The following is a 12,641-nucleotide window of genomic DNA, read 5'->3' as shown; positions in this document are numbered from 1 at the left end:
GATAGGCCATTGCAGCATCTTTGCCTTACGTATGACGTCATTGGTCAAAGCCGACGGGTGGTATCGGACACTAGAATTTATCCAAATAGCGTTCCACTCGAGGAACGGCTGCTCTGCTACGCAAATGGCCACAGCGGGGGCGTGTGGAGTCTGCCGCGCGAGGGGGTTGAGCCACTGTCCTCGGACAGAAGTCGGACTTCAGTTGGCACACTGGCACCAACTTGAGTCTCACCAGGAACTCGGCGTCGGTGGCGGCAGGCACGGAGGGCAGGTTGGTAGGACTGAGGTACCGAATCCTGTAGAGGACTCAGTGCTGGCGGCAGGGTCAGCCCGGTCTCGAACCCGTGGCTGCTGCTGGTGGAGCCCAGTCACCTCACTGTCCGGCGTCGCTCTGGCGCTGTGGTGGTGCTTCCAGTTTCCAGCGATGAGAGGTGATCCCTGCCTTAAAATCCAGACCTACACTCCTGGAAATTGAAATAAGAACACCGTGAAGTCATTGTCCCAGGAAGGGGAAACTTTATTGACACATTCCTGGGGTCAGATACATCACATGATCACACTGACAGAACCACAGGCACATAGACACAGGCAACAGAGCATGCACAATGTCGGCACTAGTACAGTGTATATCCACCTTTCGCGGCAATGCAGGCTGCTATTCTCCCATGGAGACGATCGTAGAGATGCTGGATGTAGTCCTGTGGAACGGCTTGCCATGCCATTTCCACCTGGCACCTCAGTTGGACCAGCGTTCGTGCTGGACGTGCAGACCGCGTGAGACGACGCTTCATCCAGTCCCAAACATGCTCAATGGGGGACAGATCCGGAGATCTTGCTGGACAGGGTAGTTGACTTACACGTTCTAGAGCACGTTGGGTGGCACGGGATACATGCGGACGTGCATTGTCCTGTTGGAACAGCAAGTTCCCTTGCCGGTCTAGGAATGGTAGAACGATGGGTTCGATGACGGTTTGGATGTACCGTGCACTATTCAGTGTCCCCTCGACGATCACCAGTGGTGTACGGCCAGTGTAGGGGATCGCTCCCCACACCATGATGCTGGGTGTTGGCCCTGTGTGCCTCGGTCGTATGCAGTCCTGATTGTGGCGCTCACCTGCACGGCGCCAAACACGCATACGACCATCATTGGCACCAAGGCAGAAGCGACTCTCATCGCTGAAGACGACACGTCTCCATTCGTCCCTCCATTCACGCCTGTCGCGACACCACTGGAGGCGGGCTGCACGATGTTGGGGCGTGAGCGGAAGACGGCCTAACGGTGTGCGGGACCGTAGCCCAGCTTCATGGAGACGGTTGCGAATGGTCCTCGCCGATACCCCAGGAGCAACAGTGTCCCTAATTTGCTGGGAAGTGGCGGTGCGGTCCCCTACGGCACTGCGTAGGATCCTACGGTCTTGGCGTGCATCCGTGCGTCGCTGCGGTCCGGTCCCAGGTCGACGGGCACGTGCACCTTCCGCCGACCACTGGCGACAACATCGATGTACTGTGGAGACCTCACGCCCCACGTGTTGAGCAATTCGGCGGTACGTCCACCCGGCCTCCCGTATGCCCACTATACGCCCTCGCTCAAAGTCCGTCAACTGCACATACTGTTCACGTCCACGCTGTCGCGGCATGCTACCAGTGTTAAAGACTGCGATGGAGCTCCGTATGCCACGGCAAACTGGCTGACACTGACGGCGGCGGTGCACAAATGCTGCGCAGCTAGCGCCATTCGACGGCCAACACCGCGGTTCCTGGTGTGTCCGCTGTACCGTGCGTGTGATCATTGCTTGTACAGCCCTCTCGCAGTGTCCGGAGCAAGTATGGTGGGTCTGACACACCGGTGTCAGTGTGTTCTTTTTTCCATTTCCAGGAGTGTATTTATATGCCTCTGTTGCCTATCTGTTTCACTAAAACAAGGTGCCCAGTCAAGCCACCATCAAGAGAGTCGTGCTTGTGTGGTGACATCGCCCCACTTACTACGCAGTTACCACTGTGCGATGTCGTTTACTGCTGCGCTCAGTTATCATTGCTTCGCAATCTTCAGGCGTGTCTGTTATTGTGACTCACATATCATAGCTCTGGTGGCTTCCGACTCGTGTCTGTTAACACAGCACTCTACAGTGGCTTCTGTGCTGTTTCTCCTTACTTTTGCTAAAGACTTAGAATTTTCTGTCCAAAGGCTGGCTAGCAGCACTGTACTTGTATTGTCCTACACATTCAGCTGTATCAGTTTTTCCCTATTAATGGTATTACACATTATGTACACTTCCAAACAGACAGTCCGCCTTATATGTAACCAAATCATGGAGAGCATCTGGCTTGTCCTCGGTGCAGCCTGACCAATGCTCAATCTTGCAGACACTGCAGCAGAAACTGGAAGCTAGCTTAGCGTGGTGGAGATGTTTTCCTCTTTCGTCAATGACAACCATCATATATGGAAAGCATGCTGCTGACAGCTGTTTATCTATAGTCTTTCGTTCATTTATTGGGTGCTATAGCTCTGCTTATCATTTGAATCATTTACTTCTAAAAGGGGACATCCAACGATTTATAAGTTATTCAGGAGGAGGAAAAAGCATTCCACAATCCTGTTTAACAATTTAAAATGGTGAATTTATTTATATTATGTGAAATGATTCATTTTTTGGAATGTGTAAGACTGATATGACACAGATTGAAAAATATGTGTAGCTGCTATCGTTGTTTTTTTCGGACATGGAGTTATATCCTGGCAGTAATAAATGAGGAAGCAAATATATTGTAAGGCATTTATTGAAATTAGTTAAAAGTAATAAAAACTTATATGTAAAGAATGACTCAATGACGATTTCCACCCTTACAGACTACTAACGGTTCTTATTGTCAAGTCAGGGAGTTCAAATATCTGGCACAATATTCAGAGATGAACCATCCAGTAAAAGGGAAATACAGGCAAGACTACAGGCAGGTAATCATTGTCACCACGGTCTTAATATTCTCCTCGAGTACAGAAGTTTGTCAAGACATTTCAAAATAAACATCTACAAAACACTTCTACAGCCAGCAGTACTGTAAGGATGTGTCACCGGAAGTACAACCAAGCATGATCTGAACAGACTGATGCTATTTGAAAGGAAAATCCCTAGGAAGATTTTTGGACCAGTCTACGATAATGTGAGTGAAAAATGGAGGATTTGTCACAGTACAAAGTTGTATGATATTTACAAAGAGCCGAACATCGTGGCTATAATGAAGACAAGACGACTCCAGTGGGCAGGGCATGTTGCTCGAATGCAGTAGAACCGATGGCCAAAAATTGTACTCAATACCAAGCCAACCGGCAGAAGGCCCGTAGCAAGACCTAGAACTCGATGGAGTGACTGCGTAGCTAAAGACCCTCAGAGAGTGGGAATGCTGGAAGGCTGGCAGAAAGGAGCTGAAGACAGGCTGAAGTGGAGGCAATCTCTCAAAGCAGCGCACGATCCTTTGGGCCTGATCGTGTAAAGAAGAAGAAGAAGTAAAGAATGACAGTATTTCAAATGCAATAATGTAAAGCATGGATAGCTCTCTAGTGTACAGCACTAAACAGAAAAATTACTGTACATATTCATGATATGAAGTACATGTAAATGATAAACAACTTATTGGTTCTATACGGAAGCTTGTTCACAAAACTATATTAAGTTTATACAAAAATCAATGTAAAACACTTTTTAGTCACCTTTGAGTCATCTTAGTCCGCTTCTGTTGTAGGCTATGTCTTCAGCTGATCGTAAAAACTTGTTACGATCTGTAATATATTTCAGTAGTTCTCTTTCTTCTTGTTGTTTATGGGAACGTTCCCATCGTGTGACTCTACTCCAGGAAGCCTTATGTTCTTCTCGGTTAAATTTGACGTGGGTTTCACTAATGAAAGGTACGGGCTTTGAGTCCCAATTTAGGAGCTAGCAATTAGTTGCCCCTTTCTTTTCTGCACTGTACTCGTGGTACACAAACTAAAGGGAAGCAAATGATTACTTTGTCCCGTTGCTAGCGACTCTTGCCATTATTTCATCTGAAACGACAATTTTTTTTGTATAAAGCGATCCATCATGTTTTAAAATTCACTTTTTTGGTTGTTTTCGTTGCATAAACTTTAAAGCAACCAAGGCAGCGGGATCCGGTGATAAGGGACGTGCTGTATCTGGCATAAGCACTCGATCGCACATTCGTGACCTCTTCTTCACGACACCCAAGTCATGCTCAGGTGGTGGATGACAGGGACATCCGATGGGGAAACAGTGGTAGATTTTGTCAAGTCTGTTAATGACAAAACATTTTTATCACAATATGATTACGAGCTTGGCCTTTGAAAACATTGCTGAATAAGTGAAGTTATCTTACGGGGAGAAAGTACGCAATGTGAAAATATACAGGGTGCACTCTTCGTTAGAACCTTTCTTAACTCGGACATCATGACAACAGTAACACATACCTTGATCTGTTTTTATGTTATGTATCTCTAATTTAAAAATCCATAGCGTACTAAAAAGTAATCAAAATTACCCTTATTTTGTTTTCTTATTTTTTCATCAATATTTGAAACTGCAAACTTTGAGTTGCCCATCTTAATATTATAACAGCATAAGTAATCAAAGTTTTCAAAAAAAACCATTGACCGTTTCAGCATGATTCCAGGGCTGCCACAGATTTATTTCTGAAACATGACAACTCCTGGAGTGTCCCCTATGTAACGCGTCCTCTTATATTATTATGTTTTGCTATTGTCGTTGTTAGAAAAATCTTTATTCAGTCGGTCGTCAAAATTTTGAAATAAAAGTTATTGTGGATGTCGCGTAATAAATATTTCGCGTGAAACGCTGTTGCGAAACAGGCAAAGATCAATTGTGGAAACTAAGCCACTGAATATTACAAATAATGTTATTAAAGAATACGGCCGACTGACTACATCAAATAAGAGGGCAAGTACATTCGCGAATGAGTGGACAAAAAAAAGAAAAAACCACGTTAATACTGTGTAGAAAATATAGTTACGCTTAAATGTATGCGAACATACGAACGGGATAGAGGCACGTACATTTTGAGTGTAATCATCCTCCGTGGCCTGGATAAAAAGAATTACAGTTAAATGCCTTTATTCATCTTAGAACGTAAATGCGTGGACTTCGAAAGTAAATGAAAAGAAAGACTGCAGGTTTTGAATGTAGCGGCAAATTTATTGAAATTGACGGTAGCGGCCACGAAAGGAAAAAGATGAACGCACTCACGTACCTCTATTGTTGAGTAGCGTCGCCGTGAAGATCGTCGCCTCCATCTAAATTCTCTGCATAAAATTAAAATAACAGTAATAATTTTCCAGAATTTCAGGAGCTTGAATCCATGGTATCACAAAAGACGAAATCGCTCTGCTTCAAAATCACTTTCATTATTTAACCCAATTTTATCAGTAAGAAATGGCACAACACGTGTTAACTAACACTAGGGCAGGATAACAGCGAAAGGTAACTTATTCTAAAACTAATAAACGAAAAGCGTAAAGCTTCTTTTGTTTAGTAAATGCTTTACGCATTAATCTCTGGTAGTTGAATTAGTCTCTACATATTCATAAAAAAATTTTATATAATTCCTTTACACCTATTAGAAACAACTGCACATTTAAATCCGCTCTCTACGAGCAGGAAGGCAATGTCACTCTCCCATTTTAATTCCAGTCGATGCATGTATGTCTCTAGAAACTGAAACTACCAAAAACTGCATTTTGTCCCCTTTTTTTTGTATAAAGCGATCCATCATGTTTTAAAATTCACTCTTTTGGTTGTTTTCGTTGCAGGAAGGCAATGTCACTCTCCCATTTTAATTCCAGTCGATGCATGTATGTCTCAAGAAACTGAAACTAACAAAAACAGCATTTTGTCCCCTTTTAGTAATAAACGATTCAATTTAGATCTATTTACGTTAGCTGAAAACATTCTTCATAGCCTTGACATCACTGCGTAATACTATGGGCATTACTCGTGTGCTGCCCAAGGGTAATGGGGTCCACGACCAGACATAATCGGACCCTCAGTGGTACAGCACACCAGTTTCTCCAATTCTGGACCGAGAGGCAGTGGCGGCCGCATGGTCAGTTTATTCGTCCTATTTTAAAACACAACATGCCTCTCCAGCCACAAAGCTTTTATCTCGGCTGTTTCTGGCCACGGAACTCTACACATATACAACTGAGCTCTGCACGTACAATCAGCCTGTTACAATATGTATGCGATTTAAGTTTCTGTTCCGTCTTGACCGTCCAAATGGACTAGTCCTCGCCAACATGTGTCGATCACTGAAAGGAGAGTACATCTTGGTGGTGCTCAAAGACGACTTTATTGCCAAAAGCTAAAAATTTTTCGAGCTAGAGGTGGAGCCCGTCAGCGGCGTGAAGGGTGAATCGGGGGATAGCTGAAGCTGGGGACAGGTTCGTCGAGGAAGGCAAAGGGGTCTTCTCCGGAGGAGCACCTGCAGACCATGGCGTCGTCCTGGCCGCCGACCATGGCTTCCCACATGGGGCCCGTTTCCACCCACGAGTCCAGCGGATCCTGGAGCGGCATATCGATGTATTCCTGCCGACAGACAGAGAGTCAGGTCAGATCCGCAAAGCTACTCTACCCACCGTTTACCGTCTTCAACATCGTACGAGACGTAAAGTTCAACAGTGAACCACTTAACCGATCGTATGACATTCACACTCCATGAGTAAGGTTTAAAGAAGGTCAGATGTACGGATAGTGTGTGCTCTATATCCACATACTAAAAACCAGCAGGTGTCCATACATACATCTTCATCTAACACGTCCACTTGCCCACTGGAGGTGCTCTGACAACACAGAATTCACTGTTCAGTCTCATCCTGTACTACTGTATGTCAGCTGGAACTCAGAGGGGTGCAACCGTCAGCATACGGCCGAAGTACGTTCGATCGATTGCAACGCTCACCTCTGGGCTCGCATCTTGAGGTTCCAGCCTCGAGACCTAGTGGGCACAGTTTTACACTACTGGCCATTAAAATTGCTACACCAGGAAGATGACGTGCTACAGACGCAAAATTTAACCGACAGGAAGAAGATGCTGTGATATGCAAATGGTTAGCTTTTCACAGCATTCACACAAGGTTGGCGCCGGTGGCGACACGTACAACGTGCTGACATGAGGAAAGTTTCCAACCTATTTCTCATACACAAACAGCAGTTGATCAGCGTTGCCTGGTGAAACGTTGTCCTGATGCCTCGTGTAAGGAGGAGAAATGCATACTATCACGTTTCCGACTTTGATAAGGGTCGGATTGTAGCCTCTCGCGATTGCGGTTTATCGTATCGCGACACTGCTGCACGCGTTGGTCGAGATCCAATGACTTAGCAGAATATGGAATCGGTGGGTTCAGGAGGGTAATACGGCACGCTGTGCTGGATCCCAAAGGCCTCATATCACTAGCAGTCGAGATGACAGGTAACTTATCCGCAAGGCTGTAACGGATCGTGCAGCCACTTCTCGATCCCTGAGTCAACAGATGCAAACGTTTGCAAGACGACAACGATCGGCACGAACAGTTCGGCGACGTTTGCAGCAGCTCGGAGACCATGGCTGTGGTTACCCTTGACGCTGCAAAAATGGTTCAAATGGTTCTGAGCACTATGGGACTTAACATCTGAGGTCATCAGTCCCCTAGAACTTAGAACTACTTAAAGCTAACTAACCTAAGGACATCACACATCCATGCCCAAGGCAGGATTCGAACCTGCGACCGTAGCAGTAGCGCGGTTCCAGACTGAAGCGCCTAGAACCGGTCGGCCACTTCGGCCGGCTTTGACGCTGCATCACTGACAGGAGCGCCTGCAGTGGTGTACCCAACGACGAACCTGGGTGCACGAATGGCAAAACGTCATTTTTTCGGATGAATCCAGGTTCCGTTTACAGCATCATGATGTTCGCATCCGTGTTTGGCGACATCGCGGTGAATGCACATTGGAAGCGTGTATTCGTCGTCGCCATACTGACGTATCACCCGGCGTGATGGTATGGGGTGCCATTGGTTACAAGTCTCGATCACATCTTGTTCGTATTGGCGGCACTTTGAACAGCGGACGTTACATTTCAGATGTGTTTCGACCCGTGGCTCTACCCTTCATTCGATCCCTGCGAAACCCTACATTTCAGCAGGATAATGCACGACCGCATGTTGCAGGTCCTGTACGGGCCTTTCTGGATACAGAAAATGTTCGACTCATGCCCTGGCCAGCACATTCTCCAGATCTCTCACCAACTGAAAACGTCTAGTCAATGGTGGCCGAGCAACTGGCTCGTCACAATACGCCAGTCACTACTCTTGATGAACTGTTGTATTGTGTTGAAGCTGCATGGGCAGCTGTACCTGTACGCGCCATCCAAGTTCTGTTTGACTCAATGCCCAGGCGTATCGAGGCCGTTAATACGGCCAGAGGTGGTTGTTCTGGGTACTGATTTCTCAGGATCTATGCACCCAAATTGCGTTAAAATGTAATCACATGTCAGTTCTAGTATAATATATTTGTCCAATGAATACCCGTTTACCATCTGCATTTCTTCTTGGTGTGGCAATTTTAATGGCCAGTAGTGTAGCAAGATCCGTTAACTGATGACGTCATATGCAAGGAAACTATGCCAATCAACTACATCTGGTAACAAAAGCTAAATTCTCCCCAAACAGGGCCAAAGGCCCAACGGTACCGACCGGCCGCCGTGTCATCCTCGGCCCACAGGCGTCACTGGGTGCGGAGACGGAGGGGCACGTGGTCAGCACGCCGCTCTCCAGGCCGTGCGTCAGTTTACGAGACCGGAGCCGCTACTTCTAAATCGAGGAAAGGGAGGTAATGACTGTGGCACGTAAAGTTCCCTCCGACACACACCGTTGGGTGGCTAGCGGAGTATAAATGTAGATGTAGATGTAGAAGAGTGGCTGCTCAGTTTGTCTCATGAGGGCCGAAGGCAGCCCGTTCCTAACAGCGCTCGGCAGACCGGACAGTCACCCGGCCGAGTGCTAGCCCAGCCTGACAGCGCTTAACTTCGCTAAGAACTACAACTTGTACAAGTCTCCAATTAATTTTTTGGAACTTTCACAATTTATTTCCCGTTACAGTCTCCTAATAAAGCTGAGTCCGTAATATTATTACCCTGTGATAAACACGTTGTCCAAAAAATCAGTCATCCCAGGAGAAATCATGGCTTAGCATGTGACACTGCACCTAGCCCTGATGTGGTTGCAGTTTGGCGAGGACGCTTCCACAGGCTTCTTCCCCTCAAAGGCATTCATTGCCAGTCGAGTAGACTGCCAGCCTATTAGGATGTCAGCTGCTACGTCCCACCTGCTGCAAAGCCGACTCCTTTTGCCGCGTGATTAGCCGAGCAGTCTAAGGCGCTGCAGTCATGGACTGTGCGGCTGGTCCCGGCGGAGGTTCGAGTCCTCCCTCGGGCATGGGTGTGTGTGTTTGTCCTTAGGATAATTTAGGTTAGGTAGTGTGTAAGCTTAGGGACTGATGACCTTAGCAGTTAAGTCCCAAAAGATTTCACACACATTTGAACATTTTGAAACCGACTCCGCTCCTTTTCGGGTGGGGTGTTTTTACGACCACTGCTCTCGCACCGGGCTACACGGCTGCATTTGTTGCAGACGCAGTGCAAAATCCACGGTGACGCCACCAAGTCGGCCGATTCTGTGCACGTCGTGGTTATTAATAGGTTCTACGTACATTGACATCTGTGTAACTGTTCTGCAAACACTGGCAGATTTAAAAACACAAGTTTATTTCTTAAAATACATCACACAAACGGCTTCCTGCATTCACAATGCATTGCTGGAGACGTTCGCGTAAGCTCCTCATCACATTGTCAGTCGTTTCGTGAGAAATGGCCTCTGTTCCTTCGAATTGTGGCTTTCAGATCGTGAATATTGTCGAGTCACCATAAAAGCCGTTTTTCTTGAGATGATGCCACAGAGGAAAATTAAGGGCTGAAAAACCAGTTTATCTCGGCAGCCATTCCTTGTGTCCCAAAAATATCGGACGTTTTGTTTACTGACGAGCCCAAATGGTTCAAATGGCTCTGAGCACTGTGGGACTCAACTGCTGTGGTCATAACTCCCCTAGAACTTAGAACTACTTAAACCTAACTAACCTAAGGACATCAAACACATCCATACCCAAGGCAGGATTCGAACCTGCGACCGTAGCGGTCGTGCGGTTCCAGACTGTAGCGCCTTTAACCGCTCGGCCACTCCGGCCGGCTGACGAGCCCATGCACATGAAAGATTGCCTTCTCAGATACCACAACACTTGTCTGAAATGCCTCACCCTGGTGAGCTCTATCCATTAGTGTTGTGCAGAAACCGTGCTTACTCAATTTATCTCCTGATCTTAAATGCTGAGCCACTTGTAGCTTACAATGATGAAACTTCAAATCGAGTTTCACAATCCTCCATAGAGACCTGCGAGGGATCTGTCGTATTCTAGACTGATGTCTGAGAGATCGCTACGGGCTTCATTGCAGAGATGTATGCTCTCGTCGGATATTTTCCGACGATAGGACTGTCATTTCAGGTCCCTTGTGCTTCACATTAATTACAGAACCCGTCTCGTGCCATCGTCTTATCCAAGTTTATTTTATAACCCGGAAACGGTGGCGCTTTGCGCGTTGGACATCAGCAACATTCTTCTTCCACTGCCTCTGTAGACACCTGTACCGGCCATATATTGTACTGAACTGAATGGCGTACTGTGTGGGTCCGATTAGACACGGTAGGGTGACCAACGGAAAATGTACCAGTTCTCGTGGGCCACCCTGTACTTATTTCTCATATCGATTTGAAGTGACGTCATCAATCAGTGGATACTGGCAGATTTTCTCTCGTGACTCCCGAAGGAAGGCCCTGCCAGTCAGTAGCCACGGCTGACAGTTTTGCATAATTCGGGTTAATCAGAGACGCCAGATGCATCTGTAGCTCAGTCTCATTCGCAATCTTTGTGTATTTTGCCGATAAGAAACATAAATATCCTCTAACCATTCAAGTGAAATCATAATTTAGCTTACATATCTTATGTAGAAATGAAGGGAATGAAAATTATTTTCTTTTATGCTTCAAAAAACGTTTTCTGTACAGTCTTATGAAAGAAATGTTTATGACAGACGATGCGAGTCCCAGCTATCTGTGAATGTTGACAGCTTGGAAGAGAATCTGCATCCATGTCTACACCCATAATCTACGCTCATGCTCATAAATTAAGGATAATTGCAGAATGTGGTGCCCCAAACGTGGCACTACACAAAACTGGTGCTAAGAGCATAGGCACATAGGGAACACAAACGACACAGATCTGTAAGTCCACGGTACTGGTGATAAGTTGAGAAAACTGTCCCGAAACACATATGCTACAAAACACCACTGTTTCCTGCGCATGTGCCCCGACATCAATATGGAATATGATCACCATGCACACGTACACAGGCCGCACAACGGGTTGGCATACTCTGGATCAGGTGGTCGAGCAGCTGCTGGGGTATAGCCTCCCATTCTTGCACCAGTGCCTGTCGGAGCTCCTGAAGTGTCCGAGGGGTTTGAAGACGTGCAGCGATACGTCGACCGAGAGCATCCCAGACGTGCTCGATGGGGTTTAGGTCTGGAGAACAGGCAGGCCACTCCATTCGCCTGATATCTTCTGTTTCAAGGTACTCCTCCACGATTGCAGATCGGTGGGGCCGTGCTTTATCGTCCATCAGAGGAAGGTAGGACCCACTGCACCCCTGAAAAGGCGGACAAACTGGTGCAAAATGTCGTCCCGATACACCTGACTGTTACAGTTCCTCTGTCGAAGACATGCAGGGGCGTACGTGCACCAATCATAATTCCACCCCACACCATAAAACCACAACCTCCATACAGGTGCCTTTCAAGGACATTAAGGAGTTGGTATCTGGTTCCTGGTTCACGCCAGATGAAAACCTGGCGAGAATCACAGTTCAGACTATACTTGGACTCGTCCGTGAACATAACCTGGGACCACTGTGCCAATGACCATGTACTATGTTCTTGACACCAGGCTTTACGGGCTCTCCTGCGACCAGGGGTCAGTGGAATGCACCTTGCAGGTCTCCGGGTGAATAAACCATGTCTGTTCAGTCGTCTGTAGACAGTGTCTGGAGACAACTGTTCCAGTGGCTGCAGTAAGGTTCCGAGCAAGGCTACCTGCTGCAGTACTCTGTGGCCGTCTATGGCCACTGATGGTGATATATCAGTCTTCTTATGGTGTTGTACACTGTGGATGTCCCGTACTGTAGCGTCTGGACACGTTTCCTGTCTGCTGGAATCGTTGTCATATCCTTGAGATCACACTTTGTGGCACGTGCTACGATCTGCTGTGTTTGACCAGCCTCCAGTCGCCCTAGTATTTTACCCCTCATAATGTCATCAATATGTGTTCTTTGAGCCATTTTCAACACACAGTCACCATTAGCACGCCTGAAAACGTCTGCACACTTACTCGCTGCACCTTACTCTGACATGCACCAACACACCTCTGCGTATGTGGACTGCTGCCAGCACTACCGTGCATAATAGTTGCTTTTGTTCTTTATCAGAAAGCACATTG

This window comes from Schistocerca cancellata, chromosome 1 (genome assembly GCF_023864275.1).
Source record: "Schistocerca cancellata isolate TAMUIC-IGC-003103 chromosome 1, iqSchCanc2.1, whole genome shotgun sequence".
Lineage (NCBI taxonomy): Eukaryota > Metazoa > Arthropoda > Insecta > Orthoptera > Acrididae > Schistocerca > Schistocerca cancellata.
Note: the sequence above shows the minus strand (reverse complement) of the source record.